At 36.4% G+C, this 16,487-nt stretch overlaps 1 pseudogene; it reads right to left on the reverse strand.

Moving 5' to 3' along the window:
* Positions 1-13,655: 13,655 nt before the first annotated feature.
* Positions 13,656-15,586, reverse strand: LOC101401875 (kanadaptin pseudogene; annotated as a pseudogene).
* Positions 15,587-16,487: the final 901 nt, after the last annotated feature.

The following is a 16,487-nucleotide window of genomic DNA, read 5'->3' on the forward strand; positions in this document are numbered from 1 at the left end:
AGGAATATAAATGAATCCACAGTCTCTGTTACATAACATTCATAATGTCTAGGATATAATAAAAAAAATTTTAAATTGTGAAGATCCAGGAAAAAGCAATTCATCCTCAAGAGAAATGGCAAACAACAGATCCCAACCTAGAGATGACCCAGATGTTGAAATTATCAAACAAGGACTTTAAGGCAGATATTGTAACTACACTCAATGATGAAAAACAGAATGTACTGATAATAAATAAAAATACAAGAATTCTTAGCAGAAAAACATGCATCTGAACATGAAAATAAACTATAGTCATGTGCCGCATAATGACGTTTTGGTCAACAATGGAGCACATGTATGATGGTGGTCCTATAAGATTAGTACCATATAGCTTAGACGTATAGTAGGCTATGCCATCTAGGTTTGTGTAAGTACACTCTCTGATGTCTGCACAATGACAAACTCGCCTAATGACGCATTTCTGAGGACAGATTCCTGTGGGATGCATGACTGTATATCAAAATTTTGAAAATGAAAATTACAATACCTGAAGAAAAATTAATTTGATGATCTTAATAAAGAAATGGAAATGACACAGGAAAAACTAGTGAATTTAAAGGTAAAACAATAGAAATAATGCAACTAGAAAAAGAGAGAGCAAAAATATTTTAAAATTGAACAAAGCCTCAGGAACCTATGAAACAATACCCAAAAGGCCTAATCCTATGAGTATTTGGAGACCTGAAAGGAAAAGAAAAGGAGAATGATGCAGAAATAAGTATTTGAAAAATAATGGAATAAGTTAACAGATAACCCCAAATATAATAAATATGAAAAAAGAGATACCTAGGTACACCATAGCCGAAGAGCTAAAAGTCAATGATAAAGATAAAAATTCTAAACTAACAAGTGAAAAATGGCACATTACGTAAAGGGAACACTGATGCAACAGGTGTGGAGTTTTTGTCAGAAACCATGGAATCCAGAAATCAGAAAATGCAGGGAAAAAAATTTGAAAAATTTCTCATCTTTCCATGATAAAATTCTGAGCAAAACAACAATAGAAGGGAACTTCTACAACCTGATAAAGGGTATTTACAAAATATACAATAATGACTATTGAACATTCTCCTTTCCCCAAAGACTTAGAACAAGGCGAGGATGTCTGATGTCACTCATTCGTACTAGTCATCATACTAGAGGTCCTAGCCACTGCAATAATGCAAGGAAAAGAAATAAAAGCCATAACAATTGGAAAACAGGAAGTAAAATTTTCTCTATTTGCAGATGACATAATCGTTTAGTTAGAAAATCTTAAGACTCTAGATACAAAAGAAAAGTCCTACTAGAACTAATATGTGAGTTTAGCAAGGTCACAGGATACAAGTTTAACATACAAAAATTAACTGCTTACCCAAAAAATTATAAAATAAAAATTTAAGTCATCTATTTTACATTGTCTTCAAAAGCATAAAACATTTAGGATTAATTTAACAATAATTGTGCAAAACCTTTTTACTGAACAGTACAGAACTCTGCTGAGAGACATTGAAGAAGACCTAAATGAAGAGATATGCTGTGTTCATCAATTGCAAGACTCAACATTATTAAGATGTTATTACTCTGCAAATTGATCTATTGATAAACTTCAACACCAATAAAAATTTGAACATTTTTTGTAAAATTAACAAACTAATACTAAAATTTATATGGAAATACAATTTAACATGCCAAAACAATTTTAAAAGAAAAAAGAGAACTGGAGGACTTAAATCGCCTGATTTCAAGATTGACTTTAAAGCTGTAGTAATCAAGAGAGTAAGGACTTAGTGAAATGATAGACATATATGTTAGTAGAATGAAAAAATAATCCAGAAATCAATCCACAAATTTATTGACAGTTTATTTTTGTCAAACATATCAAGATAATTCAATGGGAAAATAAAAGACTTAAGATTTGCATATGTTTTACTTTATACATATAGATGGTACTGAACTCTAGATATTTATATTGAGAGAAATCAACATTAAGCCTTTCCTCATGCTACCTGTAAAATTAACTCAATTATTAACTTAATTTAATTATCAGCCGACCTTAAAATAGGGAGATTATCTTTGATTATCTAGGTTGGCCCATTGTAATCACAAGAGTTCTTTAAATGTGGAAGACGGAAGCAGAAGTGATACAACGTGAGAAAGACTTGACCAGCCATTGCTGGCTTTGAACATGGAAGGATGTCATGAACCAAGGAATGTGGGCAGCCCCTAGAAGCTGGAAAAGGTAAAGAAAATGGATTTTCCCCTAGAGCCTCCACAAAGGAATGAAACCCTAATAACACTTTGATTTTAGCCCAGTGAGATCCGTTTTAGACTTTGACCTCCAAAACTGTATGCTAATAAATTTGTTCCTGAAAAAAATGCACCAGAAGCCTAAAAGCAAACGCTAATACTCTATAACTTCTAGAAGAAAAAGTGAGAGAATATCTTTTCAACCTTGGAGTAGGGTAGTATTTCTATACAGGAATTCCTTCTCAGTAATCCTTAGGAAGTATATGTTTTTTTTTTTTTTTCCCAAAATAAAAGAAAAATCAGTTGAGAAATTGGAAAAATATAAAAAACGTATTATAATTCTGCAAGTATTAAGGCTTAGCAATCAACATAAAGACTGAAGAAATCCACTAACACTAAATTGAGAGGAAAAAACAGAAAACACTAACACATGGCGTGAAATTTAATGCCAATATTTGCATGAACTGTCAAGAGCATGTAGGAGAGGAGCAACCAGTATGCTTATAGCAATCGCCATGTTTTATGTGTGTTTGTGGTCCCGTCTGCTGCGAACGGTAAATCATTCTTGCACATAAAATAACAGTTAATAAGTTTAAGTGCATAGCATACTTTTTGAAAATCCTATGAGTGATATTCCAAGAAGTAATATGTTTGGAGAGAATAATCTGTATTTAAATTGGCCATTTCAGCAAGTAATTTTGAATAATGCTGTTAAATTTGCTAGGAGATCGAAATGTTACAATATTCTACCCAAAACGCTACCCAATAATGTCCGCTCGTATTTTTTGGTGTTTGAATATTCACTATAGGCTTCGATTCTTTGGAACTACTTTAAATGAAAATATTGCAAAGGGAAGATGTCGATGGTATTGTGGAATACCCCGCCATGAAATTAGAAACAGCTCTGAACTCTAAATCATCAAAAGTAATATTAATTTTAATGCCAAAGCCAAACTGGGGAAAGCAGACAACACAGTTTCATCACTTAAAAAGGAAATAAGATGGCTGGCCCAGTGGCACAGCGGTTAAGTGCACGTGCTCTGCTTCAAGGGCCCGGGGTTTGCAGGTTCCGATCCGGGGTGCGCACCAATGCACCTCTTGTCAAGCCATGCTGTGGCGGCGTCCCATATAAAGTAGAAGAAGATGAGCACAGTTGTTAGCCCAGGGCCAAACTTCCTCAGAATAAAGAGGAGGATTGTCATCGGATGTTAGCTCATGGCTAGTCTTCCTCACACACAAAAAAATGAAAATAAAAAAGGAAATAAATTTATGTGTTGGGAAACAATTTTCTATTGCTCTCTCATGTGTCTTCATGTGTAGGCATTAACAACTAATTTGCTCTAAATGGCATTTTCAAGTATGTTTGTATAAGTAGGCAGTCAGAGAAGATAGACATGTCTCCCTCCCTCCTAAAAATTTGCTCACATTGTGGGATATTAAAGATAAAGATGGCTCTTTCTGTGAATAGATTTTCTTACCTTCAGGATCATAAAAACAGTGTCTCCCTCGAGGGTTGCATATACTTACAGTACAGGATAATAAAGATAATGTCTCTCTCTGGATGAGAGGACAGGCAGATTTGCCAACAGCCTCCTATATAAGATGGGGACTTCCTAATGTTGGTGTTCCTCTCCTGTAACACACTCTACTGTGTGTATAGGCAGCAGCTAATTCTCATGACTTCACCCTGGAGGACTAGGGACTAGGATAACCAACACAACATTGTTACTCTGGTTACTGCTACTGCTGTGAGTAATAAACTGTCTTTTGTCTCTGACCCAGGATTCTCATGTCTTCTGCCAATATATATGAAACTGCGGCAAGCTAACTAATTAGATTGCTAGCAACAAAACTCTCAAATACTTTGCATTTCTCAAAATATAAAGCAACATGTACTCTAACATTCAACTTGAAGATTCTTTGTATTTTTTATTTTCGAATAAAGGAGAGAATTTGAAAAGGAGAGTGAGAAAGAATAACCAATGCAGCAGGAGTTTCACCAAAAGAGAGTGACGCCCTAGAAAGTCAAGTTAAATGAGCATACACTGTAAAATGTTGTTGACAATCAAGTAAAATACGGATGGAGACCTGATCATGAGATTTAGTACTACAGAGGTCATTAGTGACTTTGGCAAGAGCTCTCTTAGTGCAATGATAGAAATGAAAGATTGACCAGTGTGGATTCCAGAGAGGAGAGTGGAAGATAGATGAGATGGGAGGTATAGATATTCTCATTTTGGAGTTGGAGGAACTGAGGGTCAGGAAATTTAGAAAAATCTTATCTCAAAAACTTCCCTAGGAACTACTGATGTTGAGAGAATTTGGTTCTGTCAGATCATCTTTCCATTATAACCTGCAGCCTACTATACAGAATATTAGAGCTGTCAGGGTCTTAATTCTCTTGACAGACAAGAATTTAGAAGTCATTTGTGAATTAATAGCACTATTCTGAATTATGATTGAGTTGGACTCTGCATTGGCTAGCTATACGTTTAGGTTGATGAAGATATATTAGATTTAAAATGATGACTAGGTGATTTACATTTCAATTGACTCTGGGAATTTAGGGTTTATTGCCTGGGGAAAACCTTAATTCTCATATATTATGATTGACTACTCCATTGTTATGGGGGTTTAATTTGATTTTAGCCAGGTCTTACAATGCAATTTAGTTTTTTTCTCCTTAGGTCTCCTTTTTTTTTTTTTTTTTTTTTTTTTAACGTAGAGTAGCATCTATTTTGGTCCCTGCATAAATTATGTGCCAGAATGGCCATCTCGAACCACACAGCTGCTCTCCAATTCCAGAGAGTTTTGGTTAATGCAGCATCTGCCTTGTCTGTCTTGTGCTTGCCCATGTATTAATATCCAGTTTTGTGCAGCTCAACGGACCTCTCAAGCATATAATAAATAAATTCCAATGAATTAGAAACTTTTTCTTCAGCTGATGTTAGAAGTTTTTGTTGTTGTTTTGTTTTTCTCTTTTGGCTAGTTTAAAATTTCCCCTCTTCTCTCAGAACAGCTCAAATAGTCAAGGATTAAAATATACTTTTTAAAAGGTTAATGTTTCTTTTTTTTCCCAGGAAACTTCAGCATCCCCTTTCATGGAAAAATAAAAACAATTTTAAAAACTAGATATTAGAATATGAGTTTTTTGTCACCTCATTAAAAGTAGTTTCCAACAGCAACTAGAAGGATGTGCAACTATGACATACAACTATCTACTTGGGCTTTGGGGAAAAAAAGGAGGAGGATTTGCAATAGATGTTAGCTCAGAGCTGGTCTTCCTCAGCAAAAAGAGGAGGATTAGCATGGATGTTAGCTCAGGGCTGATCTTCCACACACACACACAAAAAAAGTAGTTTCCATTTCATAGTAAGCTGCAATGTACTATACTGAAGTCATTCTGAAAATAAAGATTAAAATTTTTCAGTTGTTTCATTTTGATAAATATATATTTTCTTACTACACACTTCAAAATAATTAAAAACCAGAAATACTTAAAATATAATTTTTCCTCAATGGGATTTCCATCCAAAGAGGAACAAAAAAGCAAAAAAAGAATACAGCACTAACTTTCATCTTCTATAAGACTGATTCCATGTAAGCATTACGTTTTTTAAATCTATAGGGAAAATAAACAAAATATTATTGTATTAGGAAGTCAAAACTACCAATAGACAGCATTTCAACATGGCTTTTCCATTTCAATTTTCTCTGTATGTTTGTAGGACAATGCTAGATTAGAGGGGTGAGAGGCTAGGGCATTCTGGAAGAGAGAGAATCCATAATTTTTCTAGAGGCTGTAGATTCCTTGCCTTTTCAGATCTCTAGTTTGGTGGTAGTTCTTCCTGATGGAGAGAAACTTGCACGAAGCACCAGGTTAGCTGAACCCTAGGTGTGTGGGTTCCAAACTTTAGCAAAGGTCATGAGATATGAGGAAGTGACAGAGCTTCCAATCTCAAGTGATCAGTCTTGAGAAATAACGAAGTCAATATGTGAGATCTTCACATAACCTCGGGGGTTAGAAGGGAGTCCCAATAACGACAAAGAGAATTTCACCAGCTAGGATATATAATGACTTCGGGTCTTATGTAACCTAATTTAATGAAAATAAATATTATGACATTTCCTGTAAAAAGTATGTCTAACGTGTCAAGTAAAATTTTGACAATTACTATTAATTTAAAAATTAAATTTCACATACTGAAAATTTTTATTGCAGTAAAAGATTAGATATTTCACTCTCATTTCATATAACCTTCACAACAATCCCATGAATGTAGATAATATTCTTCATTTTAAGGATTCACAGATTTATACTAAAAATGTTAAATGGCTTATCTAAGAAGTGAAGGAGTAGAATTCGAATTCGATCCAATTTCAAAGTCTTCCCGCTGTGTGCTGCAGTTTCAAGGAGATACTTTTATTTTAGGGTATAACCACTATATGTCATGGCCTCATGTATACTCAGTTGCAGTAATAATACTGGCTTTTCTTTGAATATTTAACTCTATCTTCTCCCTGGGCAGAGACAGAGGTTTCCATCTAGGTTTTCTTTTTGAGTCAGCCAGCCTATCTACAGAACACACACTTTGTTTTGTTACTTTATGCCTTAAGTTAGGGGAGCCAACTGTTCAGAGACCTTGTGGTTTCCCAGCTCTGACTGTGACCATGGGAAAAGTAATTCTTGAGTCCAGAATTAGGAAGTCCATGTACATCCAATCAAGGGTGACTTTTTTTTCTGGTAATATAAGTAATATTTTTATCTCTGTCTTTCAAAAACATGTGCTCATGTCTCAATTTGTTCCAAACTCATGAAGGTAGAAAAGATACTATTTTTTCGTCCCCATTCAACTCTACCAACCATGTTTGAACAGAACTTTCAATTTCCTGTACTTAATTTCATTCAGTAGTTCTTCATGTGAACTCGTTTGGTTGCAAATGATAGAAATCTAAACTTGGTCATAATATGAGGTTAATCAATCAAATTGCAAGACAGTCTATGCAAACAGGTGTTAGGGACGCTGAAATTATGGACTTGAATCTTCTGGTCTCTTATCTCAGCTTATTTTTATGTTGCCTTCATCATTCTCACTCTACACTGACTTTCTCCACTTGATGGGAAATGTGGCCACGACACTTCTGATGCTTAATTCTGTCCTCCTATCTTACAGAAACCATAACTCCAGACAGAGTAGCTGATAATAATAAAGAAATAATAACATTCAGTATTTATACTTTCAATGTGCTAAAGCACTTTAGATACAACAATTCCTTTTATACTCACTACCTCCTTACCGGATATACCCAACACCATCACACAGTTCATAATGGCATAGCCAGTGTTGGAAAGAAATTCTGAATGTGCTCAGAGTTGGCTTGCTATCTACACTGCTTATAGCGCCTCTCCTAATTCTGTACTTCCTCTCTTAATTTGATTAACAAATGTAAAATTGACAAAATTGGGGCATTGTTTTCCTTTTTCCTAACAATATTGATTTCTAGCATGCGTATAGCTCTCCAATGCATGAACAAGTAAGTATAAAGCTAAAATAGCATCTCTAGTTAAACGTATGAATTAGTTTTACTTTAAAACATAATATTTGGCAAAGAAACAGTGTTTTTGATTATTTTTTATTTTCTGAAAAATCTGCACTGGGTCATTTCTCAAGAGTTACTTTGTAACCATTAGGCACAGTTGTTTCCTGGATAATTCATTGGCATAGGTTATGAAAGTTTTCTCTCTGAAGCTGGAAGCCACATGAAGCAAAACATACAATTATGAATATGGTTAATGGAAATGCCACATTGTATCACTTTTTCAATACTTGATATTCTACCATGAAATTTAGGTTGTCATTGTCTTAAAATTAGAACTTTGGCATTTCTGATTATAACAAATGCTAGCAGTAATTTCTAATTCTTAGTGGAGGGACATAACTGAATAAGAAGAAAATTTTTGTTTTGAATAGGAGGGATCCAAAACAAGAACATTGTTATAAAAATAAAGTTCATGCATTTTGGGGAGGGTGAATATGTTTTAATAATACAAATAAGAAAATATGAACTGACAGGTATAATATATTTAGAGACAACAGAATATTTCAAATGAAGACTGTCTCAAAAACTTAGAATATTTGGTTGTTATATATTTGGTTGTACTTGATTATCTATCAAGGTTTAATGAAAACATTATTTACCTTTTGGTCTTTCCTTTTAAGCGAGGAAGGGGGCATTAAAATCTTCCAAACCAATAAGGTTTCAAGAAGTAAAATGTATTTTTAAAAGTAGTGTTTTCTTCAATCTTGGTAGTATCAGTTGAATGTGATCATGAAAATCGTTAATTCTAAGCACACTTTTTTTGGTTTTAGCAATTTTCCAGCTTGTGCCACTGCCTATTCCAATGACGATCATTCTGTCAATCTTTTCATTCATTCTCTGTGCCTCCCACACTGGTCTGCTGTCATGGAATTATCTCTCTGTTGGAAATAAAAATAAAACAAACAACAAAGATATAAAGAAAGGTGATTCCATTTATATAGCCCATTGAATTGAAATAATCATGCCCAAGTGTGCTCTGAATATGCCCACAAGTAAACAAAATCACCCCACAGTTGTCATTCCCGAACATCCACGCAGAGACTTTAATCCCTGCACGAAGATGAATTTGCAATATCAAATCTTTCGCTTCACATCCTCTTCCTGAAAAATATCTTAAGTTTGTAAATATTTTTTCTCACTTCAGTTCTATGTATTTTAGATATGCGCTGAAGATATATTAATGTTTCTGTGATTTAATCCAGGACATACGATTTGAGGTTGATCTCCTGTAATGCCCTTTTAACCACTTCAAGCTCTACATGATGTGAGTATGTCAACTAGCTTTTAAGGAAGCTCCTCGGTCCATTTTCTTTAAGGAAACTATTCAATGTACTATCTAGAACTGATCTCAAAAGTAATATTTTCATATACTTTATAAAGTGCTGATCCTGTGAACAACAGGCTTCTACTTTTCCATTTATGCCAGGGCCATGCCTTGGAGGTTGGCTACTCTTCAAGTAGCAATGAAGAGTAGCAGGACTGGCTGCTACAGCACCATTTGAATCTTATACAGCTCCCTCCAGCAGTACAATACCTCAATTTTTTCACCACCCAGAACTCTAAACATTAGCGTTGTCTAGACTCAGTGCAGGAAGTTAGGACTAGCCAGAAAGGACTTATAAGTACCAGGAGATATTTGCAGAACTAAATGCAGGTTAATGGCTCAACAGATTGATTGCTTCATTCATTCATTGAATAGATATTTATCGATTGTTTGTTTTCAGGCACAAGGATAAATTCTATGACAGGGAGTGGAGTAAAAAATGAATGAACTACAATTCCAGTCTCATGATTCTTAAATATTAATAAGCAAATTGTACAAAAAATGGGAAGGTAGAATTTTAGGATCTATTTTATAGTTTCAAAAAAGGTATATTATAGGCCCAAATGATACACTCAGTCCAGACATGTCAGAAAGGGCAAAAATGGATATACCTGACATACCATATCAGGCATTGGAGGATGAAGTGTAATTGGATGGGAAAGAGTGAAAGAGGTCCAGATCTTGTACTAAATGTGTTCAAAATTTTCAGGCGCCACTCAATTTTGGAGAAAATCTACTACAGGTTGTAAAAAGAATTCCAGTTGATCAGATACTGGTTCTTAGAAATTGTGGCAAGATGTAATAAGAGGATTTAAAGACTAGCATTTATTATTAAATAATTACAGGGGAAGTCAACGATGTGTCCATAAACATGGCAGCTGGAATACAAGTGTCAGGAGATATTTAGAGATCCAAATAGGCAGGGAGATGTCTTTTAGCAGAAAACATGGTCTTACGTACAAAGTTTGGTATTAGGGGAGGACTCAGACCCCTGGATACAGAGATTGGCTTGAACAAGGCAAGGCTACAGTTCTAAATATAATAAGAAATTAGGCTTGGGGCCGGCCCTGTGGCTTAGCGGCTAAGTGCACGCGCTCCGCTGCTGGCGGCCCGGGTTCAGATCCCGGGCGTGCACCGACGCACCGCTTCTCCGGCCATGCTGAGGCCGCATCCCACATACAGCAACTAGAAGGATGTGAAACTATGACATACAACTATCTACTGGGGCTTTGGGGGAAAAAAATAAATAAATAAAAATTTAAAAAAAAATTTAAATAAAAAAATAAAATTAAAAAAAAGAAATTAGGCTGATTTTCATCAAACATACTGAAATACAAGGGAATAAAATAGAGGAAGGACTTGATAGTAAAAACAAAGGTGAATCTCAGTCACTGTAAGTGTGGTAAATGATTAGAAAAATAGACAAATGAAGATAACTACTGCTAGGCAATCTGGGTATAAAATGGAGATAACATTCCTCTCCTCTGGTATAGGAATAAGGATGGTGCAGGTCCCAGATCCTGGGATAAAGATGAACTTCACCCTGAGTTGAAGGCTTCAGCTAGAGTGACTTGAGGAATGTAGAAGCCATGACATAGAATGGTTCCATCAAAGGAAACCCATAAAAAAAGAAAACTTGGGGCTGGCCCAGTGGCATAGCAGTTAAGTCCACGCGCTCTGCTTTGGTGCCCCAGGGTTCGCAGGTTTGGATCCTGGGCACACACTGCTGCACCACTTGTCAAACCATGCTGTGGTGGCATCCCATATAAAGTAGACGAAGATGAGCACAGATGTTAGCCCAGGGCCAATCTTCCTCAGCAAAAAGAGGAGGATTGGCATCTGATGTTAGCTCAGGACTAATCTCCTTCACAAAAAAAAAAAAAAAAACCAACATGGGTACTGCCTTCCCAGCACTTATTATCCAGCCCTCAATGCCAACATTTTCCACTCTAACAGAATCCCAATTTTGATGCAAAGTCACTCCCCTGTGTGACTCAGGGGAAGGTGAACTCATTCACAATCCTAGGAATAGATCTGAATTAGTTGAGACCAATCAATAGATGGTAATCCTCTGAAGATTGTTATTGGTCCAAAGGTGAGCATATGATCTAAATTGGCCCAGTCAGATTGGAGTAAGGACTTGTATATCATGCCTGGAGGATATGTTTTTCTTTTCTGTCATAACCCAGAAAGCAGGCCATTGTCACTGGCAGCTATCTGATATCCACAAAGAAAATGAGCCTTAGAATAAATCAAATGTGGAAAATAGTAAAACGCTAAGATGGAAAAAAAGATGGCTACTTAGTAACATCATCGAGCCATCGTGCATGACGTCACCTAACCTCTGGATTTCTAGACATGGGAGATAATAAATATTTTTATTGCATAAGCCAGTTTGTTTTTAATACATATCCTTACTGTTTAGGGAAGTTTGTGTTGGGGTTGTCTATTCTTGTAGCCAAAAGCATGCTCTCTGACTCTCAAGGATCATTGGCTATCCTCGTGCTTAATTGTAAATAGTTATATTTATTTTATTTATCTTACCTTCCTGAATCTAAGATTCTGCTCCCCCTCAGAGATTATTAGTCTCACTCAGTTTGGTAACTGGTCAGCTTCTGAGAATCTTGTTTTCAGACTTTTTTTTTTTTTGTGAGGAAGATCAGCCCTGAGCTAACATCTGATGCCAATTCTCCTCTTTTTTGCTGGGGAAGATTGGCCCTAGGCTAATATACATGTCCATCGTCCTCTACTTCATATGGAACACCACCACAGCATGGCTTGACAAGTGGTGCGTTGGTGCGCGCCCGGGATCAGAACCCGCGAACCCCAGGCCACTGAAGCGGAGCACACGCACTTAACTGCTGTGCCACCAGGCTGGCTCCTTCTCTTCAGATTTTAGAACAATTTTTCCTCTTTTAGTTAGAGATTTAAAAATGCAAATGTCTTTGAAGGCAAAGTAGATAATGAAAATGTTGACATTTGCCAATGGTGAGAGAGAAGGCAATGTTTTTTAGACTTCCGTTTGAATTCAGTGGGCCATAGAAATGAAAGAATAGAATGGAATGGAATGGAATGGAACAGAACAGAATAGAATAGGATAGAAAATATCAGAACATATTCTGTGACGATAGTAAGGATAAGTACTGTTTTGTATTTATGTGTGTGTCTGGGTGGGCATGCATGTATGTATGTGAGAAAGAGAGAGAGAGGAGTGTGGGTAACAACGTAAAATATGTTTTTTACTGTAGATAGCTTTCAAATTTTGAAAAATACTGAAGCAGGTAATATATGTTCCATTTACAAACATTCAAATTTAAAATGAAATAAAGAAAACACTGCTCTAGTCAAAGAAAATACATATTCAGGTAGAACCCAACCTAGATACAACCAGCTTGTGACTCCAAGTTGAATTCCTCGTGTATAATACTTATTTATTTTCTAATTAAAGATGATCAAGAATGAATATTTGGGGATTGAATTTCTTACCGAATTTACCAGTGCTTGTTAAATTTCCAGTACATCCTGAACTTACTGAGGTGATTATGGCACTATGACTAGGTCATCTTTATTTACTTGGCTCCATTTCTGACTTCTCCTGTAACAGTTTTCAAAATCTTGTCACCAGGTAACAACTTGATAATGCCCTGTCAAAATGTTATTTTGCGAGACATGAAACATCAGAATTTTTTTAAACTACTTTAAAAGCAAAGTAACCATAAACAAATGTGTTCAGATAATATGTTCAAAGCAACCTTATGTACCCAAACTTCCTGTTCTCCTGAATTCTTTCTTCTCAGTGAATATGCTGTTTTTCTTGCCCACAGATATCTCTAAAAACAAATACCTTTTTTTTCTTTTAAAGGAAAACAATGTGCAATCAAAGTATTTATCTTTAATATATTTCATGACCATACAAAATTCTAAATTCCTAAATTAAGTTTTCATAAGCATTATAATTGATGACTTTTACTTGAGATAGCATTTTAAAGCAAATATTTGAAATATTTGATAAATTAAAAATCAATTCACACTAAAAAAATTCAAAAATGCAATCTCCAAATCTGTTCGTTGCTAAAGGAGAAGATACTTGTAATCTAGAAAGGAAATATCCTACTTTTGTTATATTCTAAAATTTTTGAATTAGAAAAACAATAAAATCAAGAAATAGCATGGTGAACACAGCATACCAAAGTATTTCTCTCCTTCTCAAGTTAATTTTTTTTGCCTTCTCATTTAATAGAGTCACCTGTCTCATTTCAGTAATTTTCATAAAATATTGTTCCATTTTTATATATGTACACAAACAGTTTTAAACATAAATACCAAACTTGGGAGACTAAGATAAGTAGATAAATTCAGAAGGCAAGAGCATGGAAGAAAAGACCAGTCACCACATTTTACAAATGATCATCTGAACACTTTCTCTGGCCATTCGCCTTGATATAGTATTCTAAATATCTCATGCCACTTGATCTAAAAAGTCTTCCTTTGGGATTCTGAAGGAATCAAAAGCCATATTGTCATGAAGATGGGAGCTGCTACCACGAAGTTGGCCTTCAGGTGGGACCCATCCACAGTAGTTCTGGATATTTGGAGGAAGGAAAGTGTTGGTGGAAGTCTGCTTGGACTGAAGAATCTTCAACTCTTCTCTGTTTTTCTCACATTCATTTTTTGATGCCGAGGGTTTCTTGAGTGTTGGAGTTGTTTGGCAAATCTTTTGATTGTAATTATTCTGTTCCATCTGGCTGAGACATGTTTTCCTGGTTTTTTGTTTCTCTTGAGCATGTTAGATCTGTAGGAAGACATTTCTTGCACTGCTTCTTCTGACTCTAACTTCTGCTGTAACCTACTGTTTCCGCCACCATTTTTTTCTTTTCATCCTTCTCCTCTTCCTTCTCTTCCTCCTCCTCAGCCTCCTCTTCCTCCACATCACACTCATCTTTCACTCTTATTTGAGTCAGAGGGAGTCCTGGGTGCTTGGGGGGTAAATTTCCTATAGTTCCAGATTTTGATTTGAATTTGTGTCCCATTTCCCATGGCACCAAAGAGAATCAATGCAAGCTTTTTAGCTTTTCTTCCACAACTTTAGTGTGATTTTCAGTCTTTTTTAGCTCTGTGTCTCTGTGAGCTTTACAATTTTATCAACCACTTAAGTCTCTGTCGTTGTTTCCTGAGTTCCAAGTTCTCAAGTAGTTTCCTCTGTGACCCACCAACTAATGTGCTCGCTGATTGCATTTCTGACACCAAAGCATCTAAAGAATCCTGAGATGGTGGCTTTACTTTGCTTGAGGCTTTCAGCCTCCCAGAGATGTCAGAGCATTTTTCTTCAGCATCATTTAAGTTTGCAACCAATGATTAAAAGGTCTCTGACTTCTTGTCAATTTCTCAGCCTTCTTCATTTGGTTCAGAGGTTTCTTCTCAACCAGGTCAGTCGGATCAAGGAATCTGTCGTCATCACTATTATAAAAAACATCATCTTGGCTTTCCTTTTCTGAGATACTGCCTCTCAAAGCAGCAGCAATCCTAAATATAGCAGATCTGACAAGCTTGCAGGGACCCTGAGATCATTGCCTTTTTTTTTTTTCATTCCTGAATGAGTGGCTTCAGCCACCAGTTGTTTTCAGTTGAACCTAATTTTCCCCTGCAGCAAGAAGTGCTATGTCCCTGTTCATCAAATTCGTATTCTAATTCTATTCCTTCTGAGTTAAAAAAAAAAAAAAATTGAGAAGCTTCTTTTGGATCGTTTATATAAAAGACCTCTCTTTCCTGCTGCAATTCTAAGACAATAGAGTTCTTTCTCATCAACTTCCGCTTCTACAGCATCTTCTCTTATTCTTCATCTCATTTTTACTAGTATTTCTCTTCCTTCCAGTAATATCCATTTTCTCTTCTTCATCTGAGTCTTCTGACATCTTCCCAGCATCCTTTGTTGTAGCTTTGCCCAGTTCCTTCAATTGTCTTACTGTTCACTCGGATCCTGTCTCTCCCTCTGGTCCTTGCAGAATAAAGAGCTGATGCTACCTCCAAAGCTAAGACCGTGCCCCAGTAGACCTGACAATAGGTGCACTGTGGCATTTGGGTTTTGTTGAGAAAAGTGTCATCCCTGAGTGCTTCCCATATCATAGAGATAGAAGACAGGCCCCTGGCGATAGCATTGTGTTTCAGGGCCAGATGGCTTGTGCTGCAACATGACCCAGAATAGAGTTACTAAAGAATGCTCTGGACACATGTCACAACTAGGCAGTGGCCCAAAAAGGCAGCAATTTGTCCTTTCAGGCTACAGGTGCCAAGAACGACGCTACTTTTCAGGGTCTGCAGGCCATAGGGGGCCGTGGCTGAGCTTCCAGGGGAAGAAGCCACTGTGAGTGGTGAAATATAGCTGGTCCTCATGTGGGACCCTAGGAATCAAGGTCCCACAGCACCGTGGGTCTTGCCTTCTTCACCTTCTCAGGTTTGAGGGACTGGTGGCCCAACGTCCCCCTGCACTGATGGAGGCACTAGCAGGGCTTGGCTTCTTCTTTTTTCCCTTTTTTTTTTTTTTTTTTGTGAGGAAGATTCGGCCCTGACCTAACATCTGTGCCCATGTGTGCCCATCTTCCTCTATTTTGTATATGAGATGCTGCCATAGCATGGCTTGATGAGCGGTGCGTAGGTCTGTGGCTGGGATCCGAAACTTTGAACCCCAGGTCACCGAAGTGGAGTGCGCAAACTTAACCACTATGCCACCGGGCCGGCGCCCAAGGCTGGCTTCTTGAAATCACTTTAACATTGCGACTCTGATGGGGAAGAGGGATCAGAATCGATTTTTGATTCATCAGTTATATTAAAAACAACAGCAAAATCTACCTGTGTGTTTTTTTGGAAGTGTTGTATAAGATGTGCTCTGTGTTTCTTAAGGAAGGAGTTTGACTCGACTTTTTCAGAAGTCAAGGTAGTATTTTAAGTATTCCATACTTAAAACCATTTGGCTTTGGAAACTCTTTTTATGTAGCATTTATCCTTTGTAATAGAATTAATAAATTTGAAGGAGGCATGCATGTTGGTCTTTACTATGGAATGATGAGCTATGATGCAGAAAAATAATTATATATTCCTTGTTAATTTTTTATACAAGTGAGATCAATCACATTTAATTAATACAAAATGTAACCTTAAAAGGGGAAAGGGTATTTTAAACTTGATATGTAAAAGCAAAAAAATGCAACCCATCCATTTACATTATTGGAAAAGGAGATGAGGTCCACTCCCAGCCCATAGAAAACGAGAAATAGGAAGCTGTTAAGTAAAATTA

Source organism: Ceratotherium simum, chromosome 36 (genome assembly GCF_057802395.1).
Source record: "Ceratotherium simum simum isolate JZ-2026a chromosome 36, ASM5780239v1, whole genome shotgun sequence".
Classification (NCBI taxonomy): domain Eukaryota; kingdom Metazoa; phylum Chordata; class Mammalia; order Perissodactyla; family Rhinocerotidae; genus Ceratotherium; species Ceratotherium simum.